At 45.6% G+C, this 26,649-nt stretch overlaps 1 pseudogene; it reads right to left on the minus strand.

The window, feature by feature from the left end:
- Nucleotides 1-22,220: 22,220 nt before the first annotated feature.
- On the minus strand, nucleotides 22,221-22,338 carry LOC124552897 (annotated as a pseudogene).
- Nucleotides 22,339-26,649: the final 4,311 nt, after the last annotated feature.

Below are 26,649 nucleotides of genomic sequence, written 5' to 3' on the forward strand. Positions count from 1 at the left end.
GGGTTAGTAAAAAAAATTACAAACCCGAATTCAACGATGCCACAAATACAACTTCTGGTTTTTATCAAATAAACTTTTTTTTGTCTTCACTCCAGAGACTGGTTTGATGCAGCTCTCCATGCTACTCTATCCTAAGCAAGCTTCATCTCCCAGTACCTACTGCAACCTACATCCTTCTGAATCTGTTTAGTGTATTCATCTCTTGGTCTCCCTCTACGATTTTTACCCTCCACGCTGTCCTCCAATACTAAATTGATGATCCCTTGATGCCTCAGAATATGCCTTACCAACCGATCCCTTCTTCTAGTCAAGTTGTGCCACAAAATTCTCTTCTCCCCAGTTCTATTCAATACCTCCTCATTAGTTATGTGATCTACCCATCTAATCTTCAGCATTCTTCCGTAGCACCACATTTCGAAACCTTCTATTCTCTTCTTGTCCAAACTATTTATCGTCCACGTTTCACTTCCATACATGGCTACACTCCATACAAATACTTTCAGAAACGACTTCCTGACACTTAAATCTATACTCGATGTTAACAAATTTCTCTTCTTCAGAAACGCTTTCCGTGCCATTGCCAGTCTACATTTTATATCCTGTCTACTTCGACCATCATCAGTTATTTTTCTCTCCAAATAGCAAAACTCATTTTCTACTTTAAGCGTCTCATTTCCTAACCTAATTCTCAAAGCATCACCTGATTTAATTCGAGTACATTCCCTTATCCTCGTTTTGCTTTTGTTGATGTTCATCTTATGTCTTCCTTTCAAGACACTGTCCATTCCGTTCAACTACTCTTCCAAGTCTCTGATAGAATTACAATGCCATCGGTGAATCTCAAAGTTTTTATTTCTTCTCCATTGATTTTAACTCCTACTCCAAATTTTTCTTTTGTTTCCTTCACTTGTTGCTCAATATACAGATTGAATAACATCGGGGATAGGCTACAACCCTGTCTCACGCCCTTCCTAACCACTGCTTGCCTTTGATGCCCCTCGACTCTCATAAACATCTAATGCGTTAAATTGGCTGCAGACCATTCCAGGTTTCTGGTTCCAATGTTTACTTGCCCTGTGTGGCACATAAACACTAATAAATGAAAACTTGTCTCCATATTCCAATATTTATTACATAATCGCAACTCTCAAAAGAATTTCTCAGTAACAGCGACCATGGTTTCGCTCTACTGCCAACCTACTTTTGAACGCCATTCGCAGAAATAAGTTTGTTGTAGGTCTACACGACAATCACATCAGTTTTCTCCAATAGGTCTTTCGGCGTCTCTCCGATTGTAAAATCTGTTTACAGTCATCCATCTCTCGACCAGTTTAAGCGGCGTGAGGTTATAAAAGCGAAGTGTAAATATGTACTTCGTCGTAGAATTAAGCTGGCCTTTTGCAATTTAAATTCTCACTAGCTTAAGTGAGTTTTTCCTTTCATAACAAATTTGCCGAAGGGTATGGTACTCTGGTAGCAAACATACCCAAGTCTAATGTTCTTTCCACAACCCTTTCTACTGTCTCAACAAAATCAAATAAACGTAATTTTTATGAAATTTAAACCGACTAACAAGGTATTCCTTTTGTGCGAGGTCGCAAGTTCAGTCTTTAGTGAGGCTCATTTGAGAGTACTGTGTTAACAATTCGTCATCATTGTACTACTCACGTATATTGTCCGCACAGACGAGGGTATACGACACATTCCACTGACTCATCTTGCAGAAACGCCACTTCTTCCTCTCTCTGCGAAACTCCTTGGGTTCCTTTATGACAAAATGCCAGCTTCCGCAGCTGTTGTTGTGGATATAATGCAAGGTTTGCTTTGTTTATCGTTGCCATTGCTCTGCTTTGTATCAGCACCACTGGCACTGTAGCACTGGTGTGAGCTACTCGTCGACAAAGCAGTTCAACTACGATTCGTAGCCTCAGGCTGTGCTCATCATGGGATACCACCAGTCCCGCCTCGTGTTGCCATTAGTAGCCAGTACTATTGTTGCATAGTAGACAATATGTGGGGCGTCGAATGCCGTGATCACCATTGGCGTTTTGCGACCTAGCACTCAAGTTATTCCTTACAAGACTTGAAATTTAACATGTCTCATCTTAACTGAATTTTCTGTGCTGATACCAAAACCCGTTTTAAAGTCTGTAGTATTTCAAAACTCATGGATAATTTAATAGAATGAATTATATTTTCGTAATATTATTTCAGGTGATGGGTTTGGGCTACAGTTGTATGAGTAAAACATGAACTTTTGTCCTTCAACATCAGTTCTATAAACATTACTTTTCAAAACTGCCTTTTAATTAAATTTTATTACTCATAGCTTCCTTTGTTAATGTGTGATACAAGTTGCAATTACCAAAATGAGTAGAGTTTCCCATAAAACCTGTTATCCTGTTACGGTCTATGGTTTTTCTAGATCGTCGATTCATGGTAGCAAGGCCGGCCCCTGTGGCCGATCGGTTCTAGGCGCTTCAGTGTAGAACTATTCTGCTGCTACGGTCGCAGATTCGAATCCTGCCTCGGGCATGGACGTGTGTGATGTCCTTAGACTAGTTAGGTGAATTTCAACATTCGAAGTATGGATTTCTTGCAGAAATTCTTAAACACGATTTCAGAAGGGTTTATGTATCTACGGAATTAGCAAGCAATCAGCTGTGTTGTACTGATGTAAACGTGTGTAATGTACAACAAAGTGATTCTATAGGTGTTCCGTTTTCGCCGATCGATATACGGAACTCTAATGGAAAATTTCCTGCGTCAGTATTCCGAAATGGATAACGCTGTAATAGAAAATAGACACAGAAAAACAACGAGCCCATGAGTGAAACGTAGGCTTTCAATTGTAATTAATTTGGATTGTATTTCAGTTTGGTGTTGGTACAATGCCAGAAACATTTTAGTTCAGAAGTGATGAGACCAGAAAAAGATGTGGTATATGACTCGTGCACGGAGGGTTCCGCACAAACTCAGTTATTTATACAGGTAGCTCATCCACTCCGGGGATAGAGATATTTGACGATTTTTGCGTGTTATCGATATCGGTTCTGGTACGGAATCCAAATATGGCCGTATTTTTTATTTGCATTGACGTAGAAGCTTAAAGTTTTTAGACTTCCAAGGCACCGTAGACTTTAGTATGTGACGTAAATTCCAAAACACCGAGCGAGAGAGCGCAGCGTTTGGCACACTGGGTTCGCATTCGGGAGGGTGACGGTTCAAACCAGGGTGACGCCGTCCACATTTAGGTTACCTGTGATTCCCCTAAATCACTCCAGGCAGAAGCGGGGATGGTTCTTTTGAAAGGACATGGCCGATTTCCTTCCCCATCCTTGACACAATCCGAGTTCGTGCTCTGTCTCGAATGACCTCGATGTCGACGTTACGTTAAACCCAATCTTCCTTCCATTTTTAAACATAATTTCAACTAGATGCGTCCACACGTTCCTGAGAGAAAGGGGCGTAACAGACGGACAGGCGGAATTTCGAGAATAACAATGACAAAAAGAAATAGGCCTAAATTTTTTCGCGCAATATCATTTCAAATTAATAATTTCCGGATCTTTTCCTTTACGTGTGCTGTGGAAACTTGCTTCCTGCCAAATTTCATGATTGTAGATCAACGAGATGTACGCTGTAGGTACCTTACAGGTTTTGGTGAGTGAGTTTCGAAGTGTAAAAATATGTAACGTAAATGGCCGTACCTTTTGACTAAACTGACCTTGAAGATTACATTTTTTTTTACATCGCTGGGGGACCATATATCTTAGTACGCAACAAATTTCAGCTTGATACCTCTACTTGTCGCTGATAAAAATGGTTCTTAACTGTCGGACAGATACACAGATAAATAGGTGATCCTATAAGGGCTTTTTACCGACTGAGGTACGGCAGCTGTCTTGACTGATCAATAATCGATAATCTGGTGTGAAATTACGTCTCAGCACGAACAAGACGGATCGAGTGAAGGTCCTTTGAGCACAGTTTTGAGTAGTGCTACTAATCCACGTGTTTGCATATTTGGACAGCTCAAACGGTCAAATGGTGCAAGGAAAAGGATGTCGGTCGCGACTTAAGATCTCCGAATCTTGAGAATGTGTAATTTGGGCTCGTGATTTATTTTGAAACACAATTTTTCTATTCAGTACTATCCTGACCACATTGGATGCGCTTACGACATTTCACCAGTCTCGACTTTCACGAGCCATGGTCAGAGGCAGATATAACATCATGTGACCGAGTTGGGCGTTAGGCACTGTTTTAAGTGTTAATTTAATGAAAATGTACTGGTTTCCAGCATACGCTCCGTTAGTGGAGAAACGTACTTCAAGGGAGAAATCTGGGTTCGAATATCTTGCGCGACAAGAAAATTAAGTTTTTCGCAAAATCCGGTTCCCACGAGGACAAGAAAGTTAAACCTTTTCACTTACAGTATAAACCTGTTAGATACAGACATGACTGCCTCCTCGGTGGAACTCACAGCGTTTTAAAGAAAACGTATTACCTACGGCGGTAATGAAGTTTGCGCATGGCGGACACTGTTTAACAGGTTCTTAACGTGCAGTTCTGCCCTGCTGCGTCCGCCTCGATGGTGGAGAAAAAAGGCTGACGTCTCATTTCGCAGCTGCCTCGCCGTAATTGTTATGCAAAACTTGTCAGATGCCAGTGGGGAAGGGGAAAGTCGATAACACGGGCCGACCATCTTGCCAATTAGCTACTGCTAATTGCTTCGCCGCAGGAAAGCGTACGATAAGGCTGTTCGTACTGTAGCTATGCAGTGGAAAATACTACTACGTTGCTGCCACAGAAGACAAAGCACTGACGTCATAATCGTTGTCTGAGATATGATTCCAAATTCTATACTGGTTTCACTAGCACCCCGTAATCCTAGTGACACATTCACCAAAGGAAACAATGTGCACGCGTGCTTGCTCTTCCATTAACGAGTCGGAACGGGTCGGTCGGGATCTCGGACTATAAATTACCTGCCACAGAGAAAGTAATCAAGCATTGTCACTTGCTCGAGACCTTAGGAAGTCCCTCATCTCGCGCGAGCGGACAAAAAGACCAATCAGCGCCGCATCTCGCGGCAGGAGATGAAGTCTTATTCCCTCTGGTTTCCTCCCGCCCCCACCTCCCCCCTCCTCACCGATTTCCTCCTCGGCGTTGCTCTGTCCGTAATCTCATTTGCTTCGAAAAACTGTCGGCGAGTTAATAGGATTTTAATGCTTTGCCGGACGGGCCCGGGCTGACAAAACAATATATCTTGGTAGGCGGTATGAGCGGGGCAGTGAGCGGTCCGCTCTCCCGCTCGTGTTGTTGTTCTGTTCGCTTTCCATTCTCTGTTATTTTTTCGGCTCTTTTGTTTATTTATTTTTTAGCTTTCAGCTGGGCCCCGCTGTCGGCGTTTTGGGTAGTCTCTCGTGGGCTGCAGGGACGGCGGAAAGGGCGCAGCCGGGCCCGACACAAAGTGACGCACGGGACAATGCGCGAGTTTTGACGCGGACACCCTGCCGGGGAAGTTACGCAGCCAGGCCCAGCTACAGGGTGTTCCAAAAGCGACGTCGAGTGTGGACGCTACTTCCTATCGTTACTACTGCATAAATGACAAATCTTTGAAATCCTGGAGGCAGTAGCCGTAAATTACAGGGAACGCAAGGTTAGCTGCAACCTGTACACATTTTTATGTAAGTTAAAGGATTTTAATGTGCAAATTATGGTCACAAAATGAAGGAAAAGGGGTTTTGAGAGCACATACAGAAAGGTGCAGAGAAATTACTTTATTTCGGTTTAGACCGGCTGCATTAATTTTTTTTGTGCTATCTGCAGGGTCTGATATACGGATGTTTTTGACACTAAGTTGCTGGCACTTTGAGCTCAGTAACTGCTTATACACGGAGAAACTTCGCTGAAAATGTACAGAAACCATCGGAATACATCTTGTCAGCATCCGTAGAGGAAGTTCAAAGTTGCAAAAGATGTTTCCTCATCTGGGATACATTTCAAATTGAATTCGAATTTCTCTTTAGCAAATCCATCAAGGATCTACATCTACATTTGTACTCCGCAAGCCACCCAACGGTGTGTGGCGGAGGGGACTTTACGTGCCACTGTCATTACCTCCTTTTCCTGTTCGAGTAGCGTATAGTTCGCGGGAAGAACGACTGCCGGAAAGCCTCCATGCGCGCTCGAATCTCTCTAATTTTACATTCGTAATCTTCTCGGGAGGTGTAAGTAGGGGGAAGCAATATATTCGATACCTCATCCAGAAACGCACCCTCTCGAAACCTGGACATCAACCTACACCGCGATGCAGAGCACTTCTCTTGCAGAGTCTGCCACTTGAGGTTGCTATCACGCTATCACGCTTACCAAATAACCCTGTGACTAAACGCGCCGCTCTTTTTTGGATATTCTCTGTCTCCTCTGTCAGCCCAACCTGGTGCGGATCCCACACTGATGAACAATACTCAAGTATGTGGCGCAGTGGTTAGACACTGGACTCGCATTCGGGAGGACGACGGTTCAATCCCGCGTCCGGCCACCCTGATTTAGGTTTTCCGTGATTTCCCTAAAATCACTCCAGGCGAATGCCGGGATGGTTCCTCTAAAGGGCACGGCCGACTTCCTTCCCTATCCTTCCCTAATTCGATGAGACCGATGACCTCGCTGTCTGGTCTCCTTCCCCAAACAACCCAACCCAATACTCAAGTATAGGTCGAACGAGTGTTTTGTAAGCCACCTCTTTTGTTGATGGACTACATTTTCTAAGGACTCTCCCAATGAATCTCAACCTGGCACCCGCCTCCCGAAACACTCATCAACTTGTTCCCCTGTTCCTCCTTCCCCCATAACTTCTTCTTCCAGACTCTGAAATAGCTTCGGCAAATAACTAGTGTCCAAAATTAAAGCAACGAACCGATATTTCTCAGTACTATGTCTAATTCACGATATAATCATACAAACTGTCAATAGATGTCAGTACGATCGCATTCTGCATGGCAGATGATTTTCCGGTCAACAGACAAGCACATCATCCATGATGTCAGGACACCTATAAAACGGGGCGGTGTTTGCTGTGTAGTCCCACTGTGGTATACACCACTTCTAACTAACACCGAACAACGCGCTCCAGTACGCGGCCGCCAAATACATCGCTGGCCGCACTTCTCTGGGCGGCCCGCTGCTTCCATCGCTGGCCGTCTTCACACGCACGCTCCCTTACGTGGCCGAGAAATACATCGCTGGCCGCCTTCGCGCGCGCGCGTTTGTCAGCACACAGCAATTGGCTACGCCAGGAAACATTGCGATTGGTTTTCCCTGGAAAACAGCGACCCCAGCCGACGGCTCCATTAACTATCAAGCCTTATATAAACCCGGCCGCCGCCGCAAACGACAGTTCTCATCGGGAAGTGCAGTACGCCGTGTTCCAGCTGCTTGTGGATGACTCGCCGCACCACTCGAGGTTACCTGGCTGCTCGGCGGAAATCTTGCGACCTCACTCGGAGAGACTGAACTTCACTGGACTTGGGAATAATTACGGGACGTGCACCCCTCCATGCACGTTTGGACATTGGTATAACCAAATTTTAATTATGCATTACTTCTGACTGTGAGCCTGGGTAGACGCTTGGCTAACATAATTGTTAAAAAGTGATTTGTGATTTAATAAACCAGACTGAAGAGGTTATTGTGTTATTCCTGGTTGTAACACCCACATCCACAGTCGCTGTGTAAACAGCCACAGACGTTGCGGTATGGTGGACTGCCATACGAAGAATGGAAGCAGGACAGTCGCAAATTGATGTGGTCCCAGAGCTTAATGTGAATCGTTCTGTTGTTTGTCGGATGTGACGACAGTATATATGGACCGAAAATTTATTCGGAAGACCATGGCAGGGCCGACCACGTATGACATCAGAAAGAGAGGTAGCAAACATAAGGGCTTGTAAGGGCACGACTGTACCGCCTTAGTACTGCAGCGCCACTGACATCAGACGTCGCAGCATCCCCTGGTCGTGTTGTATCGACGCAAACGGTGTGCAGAAGGCTTAATAAGAGTCATCTTTACTGTCGTATACCTGCTGTCTGTTTACCTCTGGCGTGGCTTCACAGAAGGGAACGTATAGAGTGGAGTCGCCAACATGCCCCCTGGACGGTCGAACGGTGGGACAATGTTGTTTTCACAGATGAGTCCAGATTTGGTCTGATTCTCGGCCGATTCGCATCTGGAGGTAACGTGGAACACTATTTCGGGACCCAAACATTGTGGAAAGAGACGATATCGAGGAAGATCGCTAATGGTGTAGATAGGGATTATGTTGACCACTCTACAATCTGGAACCGCGCGACCGCTACGGTCGCAGGTTCGAATGCTGCCTCGGGCATGGATGTGTGTGATGTTCTTAGGTTAATTAGGTTTAACTAGTTCTAAGTTCTAGGGGACTGATGACCTTAGGAGTTAAGTCCCATAGTGCTCTGAGCCATTTGAACCATTTGTTCCATCGTCTTGAAACTGTATGGGCGAATTGGCACGGTTTAATTGCTGTCAGCTAGGTTTAATTGCTGTCAGCTATTGTGACGAGTTCTTGGGGCCTCATGCGCGGTTAGTGCGAGGTACTGTGGTCCCAGACTTCGTATTAATGGACGATAATGCTCGACCGAGTAGAGCACGTGTGGTTGGCGTTTCCTTGGAAAAGAAAGACATTGCACACATGGCGTGACGTGCTCGCTCTCCCAGTTTGAATCCCACAGAGCACACATGGGGTGCACTTTGAATACGGGTTGCACCACGTCACCATCCACAAACCACTCTCCAAGATTTGCGAGCAGCTCTGCGGGAAGAATGGGCGTTATTGCCTCAACATGAGATTAATAGCATCAGTCACAGCATGCCCTATAGTTGTCAGGCCTATATTGCTTCCAGAGTTGGTCAAACCCCTCCAATGAGCACATTAACCAGCTTTGTGTCAATTCGCTACGTTGAAAAAACGAAGAAAATTTTCGTCTTCCGTTATGCATGTTGCAGTTGTTTACGTTCCGTGTTCTTTACACTGTCTTTAGTTTACTATCACCTGTTTATACTGTTTTGTGGCAAAATAAACGCAACCTTGAAAAAGTTCCGTTTGTTGCTTTAATTTCGGATACCAGTGTAGTTGCAGCCATACCCTCCAAGAACTTCCAACTCTAAGTCTCTGTTGTTGACTAATTGTTGGTTCTGCTTGATGGCTGCTGCGGTCATTGAGTCTGGGGCACACATAAAGTGATTATACCAAAGTTTTGGCACAAGAAATTTGCGCATGTACCCGACCTTGTGGTTGGCAGACCACAGAGGTAGATGTAGATTGACAGTGGATGGTTGCTGTATTTTTCGTTGCAAGCATCACCTTGCATTGGGGAACATTTCCTTCATTGACAAAATGTATTATTCCTCCAAAAACTCGCTTTGCTCTCCTTCGACACTGACTAAAACTATTTTTTGTGTCGCAAGCGGAGAAAAGCAAAATAGAGATTTGCGTGGGTAGTTTTCTTGTCCGATAGCTCTATGCAAAACGGTGAAACTGCAGCGTTAAGCGGGACTAGTTACGTTTTTCTGTGTTAGAAATGTCTATCACGCCCTGATAATATGGAAATTGCACGTGTTTTCCCCCACTTAACTGCAGTAATCGTATCACGGAAGATAGCACTAGCGCCGGTTCACGAAGCCGTTTCCAGTTCTTGTACGTCAGACGCGCCTTTTCGTAATAACCGGCCCCGCCATTCTGACTGGGCGACTGAGCGGTTATTTGCGTCTCAGAGGAGAATTCGCTTCAAGTGGGCGAACAGCTACCATACATCACCCAGCTGACCGAGCGTGGCATCGCTAGTAACGTTCACGGAGCTGCAATTTTCGGTCCCGCATGCGCTGGGTGGTTAACAGCCAGCCGGTCACGTTTAAGCTCGAGCCCAAGTTGCTCTTATCTGCTGGATCCGCGGAGTGTGAAGTCGCTTAGCAGGGGAACCTTCGTCGCATTCGGCAGTTGTAGCGACGATACGACTCACCACACGTCAGGCGCAAATCACAGGGGAGGGGGGTGGGTGGCAACTGTGCCGTTCTGTGTTGGGCTATATGACACTGTCTTCGCGTCCAATTGAACCTGACTGGAACTCTAAACGGATACAAGTGCACCGAAAAAAGAAAATAAAGATAGCTACCCCCAGGGGACAACAGGCTAACACTGTTTAACACCGCATCCAATCTTCACATTGGTATCAGTTAGTTGAGGGAGTGTGTCCACAAGTTTTTCCAAGTATGCCATATCTAACGGAAGCTAGTCGTTCTGTCAAACTACAGAGATGTTGATTGCTACGTTTCATCCATTGTTCAAAACATAATGACCGAAAAAGCGGAAAACCGAAAAAATATTTAATGTGGAGTGATGAAATTTCGGGAATACATCTGTCTAGGTAAGATATTGAAGTGATTAACATTGTTAGATCTCAGCTTAATGTAAGCACGAGATAAGCCACTGCAAATGTGAAGTGCTGGTGCCGGCCGGAGTGGCCGAGCGGTTCTAGGCGCTACAGTCTGGAACCGCGCGACCGCTACGGTCGCAGGTTCGAATCCTGCCTCGGGCATCGATGTGTGTGATGTCCTTAGGTTAGTTAAGCTTAAGTAGTTCTAAGTTCTAGGGGACTGATGACCTCAGAAGTTAAGTCCCATGGTGCTCAGAGCCATTTGAACCATTTTTTGAATAGCTGGTAGATTAACAACCGGTGTAACCACCAGAATATTTAATGCAAACATGCAATCGTGCATGCCTTTTGTAGTATAGGTGACGGATGTCAGTTTGTGGAATGGAGTTCCTTGTCTGTTGCACTAGGTCGGTCAACACAGGGACGGTTAATGCTGTTTGTGGATGACGATGGAGTTGTCGTCCAATAATGCCCCAGATGTCCCATACATGCTCAGTTGGAGACAGATCTAGTGGTTCAAATGGCTCTAAGCAGTATGGGACTTAACATCTGCCGGCCGAAGTGGCCGTGCGGTTAAAGGCGCTGCAGTCTGGAACCGCAAGACCGCTACGGTCGCAGGTTCGAATCCTGCCTCGGGCATGGGTGTTTGTGATGTCCTTAGGTTAGTTAGGTTTAACTAGTTCTAAGTTCTAGGGGACTAATGACCTCAGCAGTTGAGTCCCATAGTGCTCAGAGCCATTTGAACCATTTGAACTTAACATCTGAGGTCATCAGTCCCCTAGACATAGAGCTACTTGAACTTAACTAACATAAGGACATCACACACATCCATGCTCGAGGCAGGATTGGAACTTGCGACCGTAGCAGCCGCGCAGTTCCGGACTGAAGCGCCTAGAACCGCTCGGCCACAACGGCCGGCCAGATGTAGTGATCGATCAGGCCAAATCAACATGTCGACACTCTGTAGAACATGTTGGGTTATAACAACTGTAGGTGGACTAGGGTTATCCTGTTGGAAAACACCCCCTGGAATGCTATTCTTGAATGGCTGCACAACAAATAACCAGGCAGATGCACAGATTTGCACTTATGGTTGGTGGGATAACCATGAGAGTGCTCGTGTTGTCATATGAAATCGCACCATAGACCATAGAACCAGGTGTGGGTCCAGCGTGTCTAGAACGCAGACAGAATGGTTGCAGATTCTCGACTGGATTCCTTCTAACCAACACACTGCCAGCACTGATACCGAGGCAGAACCAGCTTTCACCAGAAAACAGAACAAACCTCCTCTCTGCCATCCAACGAGGTCTCGTTGGAGACCACTGACGACGCAAATAAGGGTAGTTTGTGTTAAATGTAATACATGCTATATGGTGCCTTGATCTGAGCTGTCCTTCAAGTAATCGGTTTGTAACAGTTCGTTGTGTCACTGTGGTGCCAACTGCAGACCTAGAGCTGTATGCCAAACACAGTAGTCTTCCCTCTCGGTAGTGCCACGTGGTCGTTCGGAGCCCGGTCTCCTTGCGACCAAAAATTCCCGTGACCATTGCTGCCACGAGGCATGTACAGTGGTTACATTCCTGCCAGGTCTTTCTGCAGTATCGCAGAAGAAACATCCAGCTTCACGTAGCTCTATTACACGACCTCATTCCAACTCAGTGAGGTGTCGATAATGACGTTGTTTCGCCTTAAAGCCATTCTTGGCTACCTTCAACACTTAGTTCAATCTCAAAGATAACAAAAGCTCATTACCGCTGCAGATTAGGTTTAAACCTGAGTTGCCACCTCATAGTGGCGCTACTAATGCCGCTCCTAAGCGACTGGCGCGAAATCTAAATAGACATTATCTTTCACATGTAGAAACACGCCTGCCAGCTTTCATTTACGTCACGCAAATCCTCCTTGCCGTTTCGATTTTTTTTTTTCATCAGTGTAGTCCCAGACATTAAGGTTTGAAGGTGTGCATAGCGGCCAAAAAATCTTTTATTTCGCAAACAATTTTAGGTGAAAATATTGCAATGGGCACAGGAACATAAAAACTATAGCGTACAGCAATGATCCACGTTGTTATCACGGACGAATTCAAGTGTGAAGTAATTGGAATGATTCATCGAATATTTATTCGTCGACTTCGTGGAGAACGTAGGAAGAGTCAGTGTGTGACGCCAACGGTGAAGCACGGATTCTTCCTGGAGTGCTACTCTTGCATGTTTCGCAGCAGGACTTCAGAGAACTTTGGAAGGTATGAGACGAGGTACTCGGGGCAGCCAACAAATCTGCCAGTCAATGCCAAGCTTGCGTAAGGGCCAAGGGTGGTCCATTGCCTTGTTGACTTGCTCAATTCGTGGGGCATGTAGTGGGTATTGTAAAGTTAATGTGGTTTACATTGTGTAGGGTTTCTATATAATGGATTGTAAAGTTACTAATGCTTATGTTATGGAGTGAGTAGAGAGGATGACCGTATGTGTGTGTGTGTGTATCGAGTGAGGGGGGCTGTGGAGGTAATTTAGCCATCTCTGTAAAAGTAAGCACAGGAAGCATCAGAAAGAAAAGCAGGATGGTACTTCAATAACGGGTCCTTAGGAAATTAGACCAGTAAGTTCGATAAGAAGGAATAAGAATGATTAATCGGTTGTGCTGGGATATAAGAGGGTTGAGAACATTTGCGTATGTTGAGAGCTGGAAAGGTTGGAGGTGGGGAGCGCATTCAGTATTATTTTGGTGAACAAGTTCTGTTAGCGTGAGAATTTGAATTTACAAATAAGCTTAGAAAACACGAAAGCGAGCGGTAACTATTTTTGGGGGGCACTATACAATTTCGGAGAGGTTGACTGGGCTCTAATTTTTTTTTTTTAATTTTCAAATGATCGCGTTAGATTGAGAGGGGAGAGAAGCGCTGGGATGTGTGCGGACGGTGTGTGTGTGAACTCGCTCTCGGCTATTCAGACAACAGACGTGAAGGTGGAAATGTGTCGCATATAGGCCGGCGAGCAATGGAATGCGGCCTTCACATGAGTGTTGCACCGCACTGAGTTAGGACGGTGACAGACGACTCGCGTGGCCTGGCTTGGATAGTCATGTCTCTCTCTCTCTTGAAGAAATCATCGAATTTTTTTCCCACCGATTTCCGTCCCATTCGTATAATTCGTCCGTGGTGCGCCTTTTTTTCCTTTCCTCTACGTGTCAGGATGTTTCCTGACACACCTTTCTGTTACACCCTGCATGTGTCAGACGCCGTGTGGAGCGTGTTGCGGCAGGTAGCGGACCGCGATGCATAAGCCATGCCCGCGTCCGTCGGCACGCAGCGACTGGATGCGCCCGCGGATCGCATCGGCGATTCGGCGCCGCTTCGCTATCCGGCGTGTCATCGCCGCCTGGCGCTGATTGCTGCTCGCCAGTCCGCACACGCCCTGCCCCCCCCCCCCCCCCCTTCACGACAGCAGCAGCCGCCGGACCCGTCTCCGGCGGTGCGGAATACAGATCCCTCCGTGCCGGCCGCCGCCGTGGGGGAATTCTTCGCGAGCTCGACCGGTCAGCGAGGTTTGGCCCGCTCTCCCCAGCAGCCACTTGCAGCTTGGGGTAGGGTATCGCCTAGCAGCTGAACACGACAACAATTTCAACCGCAATCATCCTGATCAGCTGTAACTACTGGCTACTCGGTTTTTCTCGTATTAGCATGGAAATATTTTTGGAGGTAAGCTCCGCCTGGTGTTAAAAATAGTTTTACTTCGCAAGAATCTACGCTTGATAAGGAGACCGACCGCCGGCGTAGTCGCCAAGTATGAGAGACAAATGAATATTATGGAATAGTAAGCATTTTCCCAGTGTGAGATTTTCTCTCTGCAGCGGAGTGTGCGCTGATACGAAACTTCCTGGCAGATTAAAACTGTGTGCCGAACCGAGACTAGAACTCGGGACCTTTGCTTTCGCGGGCAAGTGCTCTACCAACTTTTTTTTTCATTTTGTTCATTGTTGGTCGTTGTGTTCGGTCATTGCGGACGTCGCAAGACATCCTGTTCAAGTTCGGTGGTTGATCCTTCCACTCAGTTTTTTTATTTTTTATTACAGAGGCCAACCGGCTCTCTGGCCGAACACGCTGAGCTACCGTCCCGGCGTCCTCACAGCTGTACTTTTGCAAGAAGCTCTCCTGTGAACCTAGTTTGGAAAGTAGGAGACGAGGTACTTGCAGAAGTAAAGCTGTGAGGACGGGGCGTGAGTCGTGGGTGGGTAGCTCAGTTGGGAGAGCACTTGCCCGCGAAAGGAAAAGGTCCCGAGTTCGAGTCTCGGTCCGGCACACAGTTTTAATCTGCCAGGAAGTTTCATATCAGCGTACACTCCGCTGCAGAGTGAAAATCTCATTCTGGAATCATCCCCCAGGCTGTGGCTAAGCCATGTCTCCGCAATATCTTTTCTTTCAGGAGTACTAGTTCTGCAAGGTTCGCAGGAGAGCTTCTGTAAAGTTTGGAAGGTAGGAGACGAGGTACTGGCAGAAGTAAAGCTGTGAGGACGGGGCGTGAGTCGTGCTTGGGTAGCTCAGCTGGTAGAGCACTTGCCCGCGAAAGGAAAATGTCCCGAGTTCGAGTCTCGGTCCGGCACACAGTTTTAATCTGCCAGGAAGTTTCATTTTTTGTTTTGGGAAAAAAACTGTTCACGAATAGGCTGTAGGTTTCATAGGAGGTCGTCAGGTGACAACTAAATGTCGCAAACACAGGTGAAATAATGACATTGCTTACACAAAAGATACAGAAAATGGTGACATAGTGTTACCAAAGATGTTACGCAGGAGTTGTTACATTGACCTGAAAACGAAAAATAATATTTTTATGGAAAAATCGTTACGTTTAATATACACTCCGTCTTCAGGCCACAAGTGGCCCATCGGGACTACCCGACCACCGTGTCATCCTCACGTGAGGATGCGGATAGGAGGGGCTTATGGTCAGCACACTGTTCTCCCTGTCGTTATGACGGTTTTCTTTGACCGGAGCCGCTACTATTCGGTCGAGTAGCTCCTCAATTGGTATCACGAGGCTGAGGACACCCCGAAAAATGGCAACAGTGCATGACGGCCCGGATGGTCACCCATCCAAAAGCCGGCCACGCTCGACAGCGCGTTCTCAAAATCTTTAATTTTCTTTTCTAGTTAAATGTAACTATTTCACTGTGACATAAAAAGTACAGGCTAACACTTCCACTCTATGTGCCATCCTTTTTATGTGCATTTTGTTTAAATAGTATCACTTCATATGTGTTTGTAAAATTGAGTTCTCCTCACCTGACAATGGCCTAAGAAGGCAATAGCCGGCTCCTGACCAATTAATTATCTTTTTTTGGAACATTCGGGAAAAGTTTGCTATTTCAAATTGTTGACAAGCACCGACTGAAAAATTCGTTAATATTATGAGACGAGTAAAGTAAACGCAAAGTCTAGATCTACAACAAATAACTTACTTACAGAAAAATGCCTTATCAGCTACGGACCAAAAATGAAGTTATCCTTCGAAAGTAATGGAGCTCATCATGACGTACATGTTTCGCCATTGCTGTTGCATCCTCAATAGCTACACCATTTACACAGACATCAGTAATATTACTGCGAATACTTTGTACCCATTGCTATTATAATGCATTTTAAAAGCCTTTATTATTCCATTAGCTAGCTTTCAAGCCACTCTACGCTCATATTCAGTTCTTTTCTTTTGTACCAGGAGCAGCTGGTCGCTGGGCGAAAACAGTTACATTGGTTACATATTCAGCCGCTTTCTGCGCATAATTAAAGGGTTGCGATGTTTTTCCTTACTTACGCACAGTGGCTGTGTAATTCCTAGACTTGTAACTATGGCACCCACTGCACGCTAGCGTCTTTCGCTTCACTTTGCTCCCTTTCCTCATCTTCTTGCCTCTAGAAGTAATTACCATCATGAATCTCTCTCTCTCTCTCTCTCTCTCTCTCGACAACCCTCACATTTTTTTTATAGATTTAGCATGAAAAGCGCACATCTGATTGTCGCAGCTTCAAAATCGGATGTACCTAATGACTTAACTTTTCATCCGACATCTTCCCCATAAACAGTCTGTACCAGTTTTAGTCCTCTGTTATTTCTCTTTCAGTCGATCTAGTCGTTGGTCTCAACAATGCAGAATAAAAAACACTCATCCATTCTATCTGTGAATTCACTGTCAATTTTTATTATTTTCTTTTAGATGTATTTGTTACAGATTATTTTATTGTCATTTTAATCTGTTTAGAGCCTGTTTTCAAACTTCCTATATTATGCTGTACAATTCATTGTCAAAAACCTATTTAAACCATGAAATATTCAACCAGTTCGTAAAGTGGTGACGCGCTACGTTGATGCCCCTCCACGTCTTTATTTCTTTGAAATTAAATGTTTCCCCTTTTCTAGCACTTTTAGAGCTTTCTTATATTATTCGTGTGTGGTTACCTCCAGTACGAGTAACCAATACTTGTTTTGTCGTGTGACACAGAGTAAGTTTTGTCTCACACATATGTTTTCTGATGTTCTAAAAACTGATATAAGCTTTCAGTTTCCTCATGGTTGGCTTCGTTTGCCAATGGTTGAAAATATAAAGAGAAACTGTTTTTCGTTTATTGTCAACTCTGAAATAATTTCAATTCGCACGGGCCCCCGGTTTGATTGCCGGCAGGCGACTGGGTGTTGTGTGTCCATCATTTTCGTCATCATTGACTCGCTGATGTGGCGTTACCTAAAAAGACTTGCAATACCGCGGCTGAACTCCCCCGGATGGGGCCTCCCAGCCAAAAAATGCCGTACGATCATTTCATTTTTTCATTCCAATTCCATTTATGCAAAATGGTCACTTTTGTAAAGGGAATGTACTCATTGTTTCTTACATAACGTTCTCTAGAACCGCTACCAAACATCAGGCATTGTCGTTAGGGAACATAACAACAAACGTAATACCGGTAGTTCACTTCCTGTCCAATGTGTGCCACGTTTCGGAATTGTAACCGGATGGCGATCCAGGTTTGGAAACAGAGGCCGGTGGAGGGTGGGGTGGCATTCATTCTTTGTTACTTCCCCCCCCCCCCCCCCCCCCCCACCCTGCCTCGTCCCAGTATAATTTGCCGTCACCTCCACTTTTGAGGTAACTCGGGTGTTCAGAATTTTAATAATGAGAAGAAAAATAAAATCTTGTGATAATAATAATAACAATAACAACAACAGAACCATTATAACAGATAAAATGACACCACATAACAAACCTGACATCATACTCACCAATAAAAAGAAGAAAGTAACACAACTAACCGAAATATCCATACCCAATACAACAAATATACAGAAGATAACAGGAGAAAAAATTGAAAAATACATCCAACTGGCTGAGGAGGTCAAGGACATGTGGCATCAGGATAAAGTTGACCTCATACCAGTTATACGATCAACTACAGGAGTCATACCACACAATATCCACCAGTACATCAACGCAATACAGCTTCATCCAAACGTATATATACAACTACAGAGATCTGTAATTATTGATACATGTTCAATTACCCGACAGTTCCTAAATGCAATGTAACATATACCGTACAGTTAAAAGGAAGTCACGCTTGATCAAGGGCCGCGTCACTTTCCATTTTTAACCAGACACAACGTCTGAGAAAGGAAAGAAATAATAATAATAAATATTTGTTTACTTCGGCGCTTAGTACATCGCTATGCCACAACTACTGAGAAATTGCAGTCTACAACAATTCATTCTAAAAGAATTGTTCGGAAAAAATGACAAGTTCGTGTGTTATACAAGTGATTTTTTAACTATAAAAACAATAGACACACAACTTCGACAGTGATATAATTTACACGACATAAAATCCAATTGTACACAATCAGTAGGGCCTATTTCGCGTAGGAATATAGTTGTGAAGTTATGCCTTTGATTGTGGGTATCCTAGCATGTAAATTGTACGAATGCTTGTCTTTCAGTTCAACTTCCGCTCGTGATTTCAGTGTTCGTATTTATTTTTTCGTAGCGATTGTCTTGCCTTTCTCAACTTATTGTGGTTTTCCCCTGGGACTCACCTGCCTATTCGTAGCTGGAATGTCTGCTGCCGCGTTAGGCATCTACGAGGAGTAGGAAAGTGACTGTGTTAAAAGTAACTTGTAATTACCAAGAACTCTCTCCCATCTTCGAGATTTTTAGTTTTTTTGCTACTTTATTCTCAGAAAGTTAACTGAGCAATTCCGGAACTGATGAATGTAAAAATTTAAAAGCATATAGTAGAAACGGTCGTTAGGGAAGATGCTCATGGCCGCTCCCCACCATTCCCCCAACCCCCCACTTCCTTCCCAGTGCCCAGTGCCATCGGATCCACGCCTCATTGCAACTTCCAAGCGTTAAACCTGGAGCGGAGCGAAGAACACGGTTTTAAAAACTCGCGCATGGGGCATAAACATGTCGCCGGGGCCGTATCGCTGTCGCGTGTTCCTCGCTCTCGTGGCGCCGCCGCCATTGGCGATGCGCGCCGCGTAGTGGTGCTGACTAAGCGGCCAATCTCAAGCCCAGCACTAAATATAGCCGCCGGGCGGGCCAGCCGAACGCCTCCGAGTGCGGCCGAAGCGCGTCGGCTCTGGCCAGCTGCTGCTGAGCCGTGACGTCACGCGCCGAGGCGGCGCTGCCCCAGCCGTTGAACCCGCGCGCGCCGATTTCTGTTCCGCTGAACGAGTCCCCCAACTGCCGCTCTTCCACAATAACGTCATTCGTACCGCGACGAGTTGCAGCAAATTTTACCCATGTTTCTAACTGCCGCGTCCAACAGGACACTGGGAAGAGGTCACTTTTACGTCTACATCATGTGGCGAAATAAATAAAAAAAATTAAATTTATTGATTTTTTGAAAAGAGGAAAAATTATGTATATGGAACTGTAACTTTAGAGTTTTTGAAAGGCTTTTTTACGGACTGTATTGACTGGCTTGAATGCGGACAAATTCAGTGCTGCGTGAAATTTGCCTGTAATATAATTTACCATTCCCATTAATTAAATTTTTGAACTCTACGCCATTGTTGATTTATTCAGATTTCTCACCTTAGACGTCGAATTAGTCCTTCTGCCACAATATTAATTCATTAGTCGCCATCGATGTTCTTCTCTTTGTTGACCGTGTGTATCCTCCTGAGTCGGCATCGGTTCACTTCACGAAGACGGTGGAGACCAAGGAATACAATGCTACGTCGGTTTAAATAATTCTCGTAAAACTTAGATACTTCTCACTATTTTTATTCACAACACAATAAGACTTGCTCTGCTCGTCGCACAAACCATAAATACTAACAATATGGCTGCCTTTCCGCACCCACCAAAAAATTACGTCCATCCTCTATAAGGCAACAATCGAAAGTGTCTCTTACCTCCTTCTTGGAGTATGAAACAAAAGAGAATCCAATATGCACATTACAGAGATTATATTCTACATCCCTCTCAATTTAATCTTTGGCGTAGCCTTTAAGGTATTGTATGTCTCTGCGTCGGAATGTGTCATTACAGTCTACATGGATACTCTGAAAATCATATTCAGGTGCCTGGTAGAGGGTTCATCGAACCACTTTCACAATTCTCTAGTATTCCAATCTCGTATAGCGCGCGGAAAGAACGAACACCTGTATCTTTCCGTACGAGCTCTGATTTCCCTTATTTTATCGTGCTGATCGTTCCTCCCTATGTAGGTTGATGTCAACAAAATATTTTCGCATTCGGAGGAGAAAGTTGGCGATTGGAATTTCGTGAAAAGATTCCGTCGCAACGAAAAACGCCTTTCTTTAATTATGTGTAGCCAAAATCTTGTATCATTACTGTGACACTCTCTCCCATATTTCGCGATAATACAAAACATGCTGCCTTTCTTTGAACTTTTTCGATGTCCTCCGTCAGTCCTATCTGGTAAGGATCCCACACCGCGCAGCAGTATTCTAAAAGAGGAGGGACAAGTGTAGCTTCTGTAGTATGTCTGTTACATTTTCTAAGTGTCTTGCGAATAAAACTTACATGATGATATACAGTATCAGTTACTTAATACAGCACACTGACAGTAAAATATGAAAAAGTTGTACAGTTTCTCTTTTCAACTTTACTTTTCGTTAATACATAGAATGCCGGAAAAACTACAACCTTCAATTGAGATCCGTAACTGAAATAGTGTGGACTTTGTTTTATTTCTGACGCTATCACTATGACACAATTATAGACGCTTTCGGCCCACTCTGTACTACAGTAGGCAAAATGGAAAAGCTTATGTTAATATGCCCTACAACTGTTCACAGAAATCAGCGAATAACGTAGGCATAACCTAGTGTACTTTGTTCCCTTAACCTTTGCGGTGGGTGCATGCGTTCTCTGCAAGGCAAATATTTAAATGTAAAAACACAAATAAATGTATAAAAGCTACAAGAAAAGGCCTAACAGTTATTCCACACACAGGGCGAATATTTAAAAACGGGCAAACTGTAGGGACAGATTCCTGACTGAAAATGGAGGAAGAAAGGTACTGTGAACATGAATCCGGAAATGCATCGTTGTCACAGTGATGGCGCTGACGAATGAAAGATCCTCTGATCAAGTGCCGTGTGTTCCTTCAGCGTTTCAGGTTGTGTGATCGACGCAGCGTACTCTAAACAGCAGAGTGGTCTGGTATTCACGTTGGCAACAAACTGAGATAGTGTTTCTGTACGGCCAAGCAGATGGAAACAAAATTGGTCAAATGGCTCTGAGCACTATGGGACTTAATATCTGAGGTCATCAGTCCCCTACACTCAGAACTACTTAAACCTAACTAACGTAAGGACATCACACACAGCCATGCCCGAGACAGGATTCGAACCTGCGACCGTAGCAGCAGCGCGGTTCCGGACTGAAGCGCCTAGAACCGATCGGCCACAACGGCCTGCGCAGATGGAAACGGTCGAGAAGTAGCAGGGCTATACCAAAACAAGTACCGTCACAGACACCAAGCACACCGCACAACATTTCAAGCCCCTTTTGGGCGCTGTTGTGATCATGGGACCTTTCTGACAGATGAACGTGCAGGGAGGCGGCGGACTGTGTGTACACTGGATTTGTAGGACCGGGTTCTACAGAGTTTTGAGTGGTCCAAGCAAGTGGCCCGCCAAAATGGTGTAAGCCAAAGTACGATTATTTGTGTACCGCCTGACAGCCGTTACGACCCCTACAACCCGCAACGAGTGCAAGGATTATCAGCAGCGGATTTCCGTCTACGGGAAGGATGTCGATGGTTTTTGAATCAGACTGTCACAATTACAGAATTTCTGTTATTAGTCCTCTTTACCGACGAGTGAACGCGTGCCACTTTGAATACCTGTTGTGACCTGGATAAGATGCAGCTCTGTACTGTGTTCCAGTGCGATGTGTTGTCGTCTCGTAGCGCACCGGCACACATGTTCATAGAACCTTTTTTCCCACCATTTCCAGTCAGGATCCGTCCCTGCAGATTGCCGGTTTTATTTGTGTTCAACCTGTACACAAATAAGAACTAAAAAACTGAACTCTGACCGAACAGGCCATGAAGGCCCAACGGTACCGACCGGCCGCCGTGTCATCCTCAGCCCACAGGCATCACTGGATGCGGATATGGAGGTCCATGGGGTCAGCACAGCGCTCTCCCGGCCGTTGTAAGTTTTCGTGACCGGAGCCGCTACTTCTCAGTCAAGTAGCTCCTCAGTTGGCCTCACAAGGGCTGAGCGCACCCCGCTTGCCAACAGCGCTGGGTAGACCGGATGGTCACCCAATCAAGTGCTAGCCCAGCCCGACACCGCTTAACTTCGGTGATCTGACGGGAACCGGTGTTGCCACTGCGTCAAGGCCGTTGGCCTGTATACAAATACTGAGTATAAATCACAAATGTAGTGAATTCATATTAAAAGAGACTAAGGTCTTTGTTGTAAAAGGAGAACGGTGATGATGCGGGTACGATACGTGTTTCAGGCGGCTTTACTTCAATAGCGAAGTGTTTACACCACTGGCCGCAAGCTCAGCAAAAAAAAAAAAAAAAAACGCGACACAAATGTGTATCGGCGGCGAAACGCGGCTCGCCATCCATCCCTCCTACTTACGGCTCCACCTACAGTTATGCCAATAGCCCAGTCATGGGCTCGCGCCACACACTTTACTCTTACCTTTACGTTTAGCTCATTGACGTCGAGGTTCAGCTGTCAGTTTACGCGCCAATCACTGATTCGCCGCGCGGTCTATGGCGCCTTCCCATGGGTCTTGCGGCTCCCCCCATCGGACGGTCGAGTCCTCCTTCGGGCATGAATGCGTGTGTTGTCCTTAGCGTAAGTTAGATTAAGTAGTGTGTAAGTCTAGGACCGATGACCTCCGCAGTTTGGTCCCATAAGACCGTACCACAACTTTCCTTTCCAATGACACTCTCTCTCTCTCTCTCTCTCTCTCTCTCTCTCTCTCTCTCTCTCTCCCTCTCTCTTCCTGTCCCTTTAATTGACTCCTTGTTGCGGAGACAGCCCCATTTACCTCTATAGTTGCGCTAACTGCATGCAGTGTGAAGTCCAATTTTCTGTGTACGACTATGAGACCTCCGGCAACACGCTCCCACACTTTCATTCATTTCCAGCAAGTAGTTAATGTGTTACTGTATCTATCTCGTCCTTAAGTTTTGTAGAGCTGTGTGTATGAGTACGAAACGTATTTCATAATTCGTCTGTCCGCAGCTCGTGGTCGTGCGGTAGCGTTCTCGCTTCCCGCGCCCGGCTTCCCGGGTTCGATTCGCGGCGGGGTCAGGGATTTTCTCTGCCTCGTGATGACTGGGTGTTGTGTGATGTCCTTAGGTTAGTTAGGTTTAAGTAGTTCTAAGTTATAGGGGACTCATGACCGTAGACGTTAAGTCCCATAGTGCTCAGAGCCATTTGAACTATAATTCGTCAACAGACTGAACTTAGTGATAAATGGAAATGCCGTGTGGCGAGGGTCTCCCGTCGAGAGACCGTTCGCCTGGTGCAAGTCTTTCGAGTTGACGCCACTTCGGCGACTTGCGTGTCGATGGGGATGAAATGATGATCATTAGGACAACACAACACCCACTCCCTGAGCGGACAAAATCTCCGACCCAGCCGGGAATCGAACCGGGGCCGTTAGGTATGACATTCCGTCGCGCTGACCACTCAGCTACCAGGGTCGGACAACTCAGTGATAAAAAGGTTATAATTATCTGCCTTTGTCCTACGGATCTTCTTGAAAACGAGAATAACCTGCGGTTTTATTATTGTCGCTAGCTTCTAGTCTCTGCTCCAACAATCTACGGTAAACTACTGCTAAAAGAGGAGGAAATTCTTGACAAAATCTCTATAGAATCGCTACTGAAATCTAGCAAAATAGAATAGAAGAATACACTTTGTAATAAAAATACAAACTGGTGCAGAGAGAAGGGCGACGTTTGAGGTCACCATTTAGGCTCCCGCCAAAGACAAGCGTAGTGTATTCCTGTAAACATCGTATGAAGTTATTAACGAGACTCGTTCTTAAATGAGAGGAAAACTAATCTCTCGGAGATCTTAATCGCTGCGACGCATTATGTGTTGCTTTCATTACTTGCTTCAAAGTGAAGAACATCCTGTGCTTAACACACCTGTTACATGGCACCAGACTCCTCCATTTCTTTGGCGCCCTTTCCTGCTTCTTTTTTTTTTTTCTTTTGTGGGCGTTGCCACGAGTTTGTCATGTTCGCCGTTAACGTCTCGAGACGCGCACATGCTCGCCGTAAATTAAACTGGCTGCGGCCGGCGCCCATGACTGATGCGACGCGGAAATAGTCGCACCCAGAAACGTGAGCGCCTCTAAATCGTGACGCCGCGGGGCGGAGCGGGGACATTTCGGCCGCAGAGGTTTCAGGCCCTGTAAACAGCCGGCGGCGCGGTGAGTTATCGCGAAAACACCGATTTAAATCTGTACAGCCGGGCGCAAGGTGGAGGACCGCGGCGGGGACGTGCAATAAGGAGGGCCGAGAAAAATATGAACGCCCCGGCATAAATCCGGGCGCTGTTATTTTAGGTCGGTCAGCTCTATTTAAAAATACGACCGGAGTTTTTCGGTGATTTTTTTTTTCCTCCCGCTGCCATAGATCCGCTACGAAGCGTATATGACAGGGGGGTTAATAATCGCGGCGATTATTGCGCCAGAAATAACGTCGGCGATCAAGTATGCTATTAAAAAGGTTTTTTGTTTTGTTTTAAAAACTAGTGTCATTGACGGCATGTTTTTTCGATAGCTCGGATACGACACTAGGGGGAGCAACGAAGGATAGTTGAAAAAGTCACAAGAAAGGCTGAAAGCCCAATTTTCGGAATGGTTCAACACCAGCCACTATTTGAAAAATAATAATAATTCATCGTGCCCCTTAGATTACACAGTGAAGGACACTCTTAAAGGACGTAGGAGTCAAAATAATATTGGGCTGGTGTCGTGCAATGTGCTAGATAATTTTTCTGGAAAGTGCTCATCCAGAGGAGATGTAAATGAGAAAAACATATCAAAAGTTTCCGTTTGAGGGCGTTGCTGCAGCCTGTATGCAACGTAGCGCGACTCCGATACGGGTTTACAAGCACTAGACCACGGATTAGTGTGGCATTCGTTGTCTTCCCGATGTGCGTGTTGTAAATGTGGAATCGTGAACTGACCGCTACGGTCGCAGGTTCGTATCCTGCCTCGGGCATATGTGTGTGTGTGTGTGTGTATGTGTGTGATGTCCTTACGTTAGTTAGGTTTAAGTAGTTCTAAGTTCTAGGGGACTGATGACCTCAGAAGTTAAGTCCCATAGTGCTCAGAGCCATTTGAACCATTTGACTTTATTCCCAAATTCGTCCAAACAGGTCCAACGTACTGTTATTCTTTTCTTAGCCGCTGAAGGACAAAAACCTGGAAATAATGTGTATTGGTCAGCATGTGTGTCGAAAACCACCGTTGTGGAATGCCTCATAACGCACGCCCCCACATCGCAAATGCTGTAACGTGGAACTTTATGCTAAACCAAGTGGGTGACACTCCAGCACCGGCCGTATAGCCCTGATCTCTCCCCGTGCGATTATCACCCCTTCGGTCCCTTAGGAAAGCCCTTGAAGAGTCGACGACTTCTGTCGGTCGAGGGTGTGCAGCAAGCATTTACGGACTTCTTCAGGAAACAGGACGTAGGGTGTTTTACCAGACGAGTAACTTCAGCCTGGAGCCTCGATGGGATGTTGCCTCAATTCTCACGGCGATTTTGTCCGACTGGCATACCATTTGTGGCCCGTACGGCTTTCGAACGGAAATTTCTTGATCCCCCCATTACAGTTTAAAATTCAGCGCTGGATGTGTATTCCTGCATTCGAGCATGCCTTTTGGGTAGTAGAACACGTCACCAGCCAGTCTGAGTGGCCATGGCTGGCATCGTCATTTAACATAACGAAGTCCGAGAACCATAAAGCGGCAGAGGAGAGGAAAAGTCATCCAGCTTCACAGAGGGTGGGGTGGGATGGGGTGGAGAGAGAGAGAGAGAGAGAGAGAGAGAGAGAGAGAGAGAGCTGGGGGAGGGGGCTTCCGTCCTTCGTCCGACGCTCTAACCGCCTCCCGCAACCAACTCACGATTTTCCTTCCAACCACGCTACTGGCCGATCAGGCGGTGATTAGGTAGTTCAAATGGCTCTGAGCACCTTGGGACTTAACTGCTGAGGTCATCAGTCACCTAGAACTTAGAACTACTTAAACCTAACCTAAGGACATCACACACATCCATGCCCGATGCAGGTTTCGAACCTGCGACCGCAGCACTCGCGCGGTTCCGGACTGAACGACTAGAACCGCTCGGCCACCACGGCTGGCCGACGATTAGATTCTGTGAGTCTGCATTTTACCAATCTGTCGGATCAAACAGCTTTAAACTGAAGTGAGGATTCGGTCCAGCCCGTAGACCACAGTGAAGTTATACCAGAAGAGTGTTTGAAAAACGCAACTAGAATTTAGGAGGAAGAAAACGTAAAATTAACAAAAAAAATTCCGGATTCCCCTAGGCTGGCGATGGCTTGTGAACAATCTATTGAGGAGAAGTACGTGTTAATACAGTAAAGATATGGATGAACTATCGTTTTACTAATTTCTATAAGCTATGCTGCATTTCTTCAGCATACTTACACA

The sequence above is a fragment of the Schistocerca americana genome, chromosome 10 (genome assembly GCF_021461395.2).
Source record: "Schistocerca americana isolate TAMUIC-IGC-003095 chromosome 10, iqSchAmer2.1, whole genome shotgun sequence".
Classification (NCBI taxonomy): Eukaryota; Metazoa; Arthropoda; class Insecta; order Orthoptera; family Acrididae; genus Schistocerca; species Schistocerca americana.